Source organism: Octodon degus, unplaced genomic scaffold, assembly GCF_000260255.1.
Source record: "Octodon degus isolate 3935 unplaced genomic scaffold, OctDeg1.0 scaffold00078, whole genome shotgun sequence".
Lineage (NCBI taxonomy): Eukaryota > Metazoa > Chordata > Mammalia > Rodentia > Octodontidae > Octodon > Octodon degus.
The window spans coordinates 4,471,034-4,473,335 of NW_004524654.1; positions in this window are offsets into that span (position 1 = coordinate 4,471,034).

A 2,302-nucleotide genomic window follows, 5' to 3' on the forward strand; every position below is an offset into this window, starting at 1 on the left:
TCACAAATAGGATTTTATTTATCACTATGAAAAATCTGGATCTTAAACAGACTCTTGGGCTGCTGGCTCATATCCATCAATTCATTCAACTTTAGCTCCAGTCTCGCCTCCTGTAGGCTTTCCAGAGCTACTACCTTCACCATGAAGCTCCATGAGTTCCCACTTTAAACTTGGGTTTTTCAGCATTTTTGCTTTTCTATGTGCTTTTCTTCTTCCTTCAGGCTCCTCTAGTCCCTTACCACCCCCTACTTTAATCTCTTGTGTCTTCCTGCTTTGAACTCAGCTCTCAGAATGGTGGAAATAGAGAGTTCAAGTCAATGCCTGTTTCTTTCTCCTACGGGCATTTGTCCTTCCAATTTCATATCTATCGTAATTACAGAACAAAAGGCTTTGTTTCCTAGAGATTGGGATTCCCTGACAGCAGGAGCATTGTGGAACCCTGTCATCTTTCCCCAGTCCTCAGAGCCAGGTGAAAGGGGAAGGTCTAGCCAGCTCAGGCCCTTGGGGAGGGGATACATCAGAGCGTCACCTGCAGTGGACAGCAAATCCCACCAGCTTGTGTCAAGGGTTGTGAAGGCTGAGCTGCAGACATGCATCTTCCACAGGCAGTGACACTGGTGGGAAGTAGTGGCCCGGGGCAGCCCTAATCCCATGTTGGAGCAAACTAGCTGGATGTAAGTACAAGAGGTATCCCTGGGTCACCTCTTGGAACTGGAAATGACTCCTTGTCTGGCCCTCAGAGAAAAGATTATCATGAACCCTCTCAGAGGGTTGCTGTAAAATTTACAGGTAGCTGGGCGTGGTTGTGGGCGACTGTAATCCCAGCAGTAGGGAGGATGAGACCAGCCTACGCTACGAAGTGAGCTCAAGGCCAGCTTGAGTGGCATAGCGAGACCTTGTCTCAAACAACACAAAGCAAAAAGAGTGCTCCACACATAGCGCTACTAATTGCCACCAGGTGGCCTAGCAGCCTGACTGTCCCTGCTCCATTTTTTCTCCTTTTGTTCCTTCTCTCCTGACTGTCTCCAAGAGGACAGCCCAGGCTCCTCTGACCAGCCTTCCTCGCCCTGACTTGATGGAGTCCAGGCTACAGGGCTCCCGAGGACAGTGTCACATCACAAAAGGTGCTGACAAGAAGATCAGGACGGTGCAGTGCACCCGACTGTCATCCCACCTCCTTGGGAGACTGAGGCAGGAGCATGGCAAGTTTGAGTCCAGCTTGGCAACTTATTGAGACCTGCATCATACTGGAAAATTAAAAAGGGTGGGGCATACAGCTCCGTGGTAGAGGGCCCTGGGTTTGAGTCCTAATGCACAAAAACAAAGTAAAAAGCAAAACAACTTTCATTTTCTTTGCTCCCAGCTCTGAGAGTCAGGAATGCAGGCTGACTCAGCTGGGAGTTTCTGCTCTGCCTGTCGGCTGGTGTCATAGACTCAATTGCATTCTGCCAGCGGCCCAGCTGGGCTGGAATGACCAGGCAGGCTTTACACACATGCACACATGCCTGGGGGCTTGGCCTCCTCCACGTGGCTAGCTGGGGCTCCTCACGGCACTGGGACTCAGCCCTGCTGGCCTTCTTAAGGACAGCTCGCTTCTAATTGGGATGAGCGTGGAGGCTGCCGCTGTCTTCATGCCCAGCCTTAGCTGTGGCCCAGGGTAGCTCTGTCCTGCTCTGTTGATCTGTATTAGCTTTCTATTGCATCTGCAATAAAGCATGAAGTGTGCTGGCTTAAAACAACACAAATGTATTGTGTCAAAGCGTGGGTGATGGCAGAGTAAAATCAAAATACCGGCAGAGCTCCATCTCTTTCTAAGATTTTATAGGAGACTCTTGTTTTTTCTTTCTTTCTTTCTTTTTTTAAAAAAAAACTTCTTTTTGTAGTTGTTGTTTTTACTCCTTGAGACAAAGTCTTGCTAAACTGCCCAGCTTGTATTCAAACTTGTTTTCCTACTGCCTTAGCCTCCTGAGTACCGGGATTCCAGGCGGCCACCTCTGTCCCGACATCTTTTCTTTCTTCCCCTAGCACTACTTGCATTGCTTAGTTTATGAGCTCCCTCTCATCTTTAAAGCTAACAAAGTCGAGTTCAAGTCTTTTTCATCTTGCCTCACTGGTTTCTGACTCTCCGGCTTTCCCTTTTCTTCTTCCTTTTGGATTGAACCCAGGGAGCACTGAGCTACAGTCCACATTTGGTTCTTGTTTTGTTTTGAGACAGGGTGTTCATCAGTTGCCCGGGCTTCCTAGAGTCCTCTTGCCTCAGCCTCCAGAGTAGCTGGGATTACAGGTATGCACCTGGCTCCCT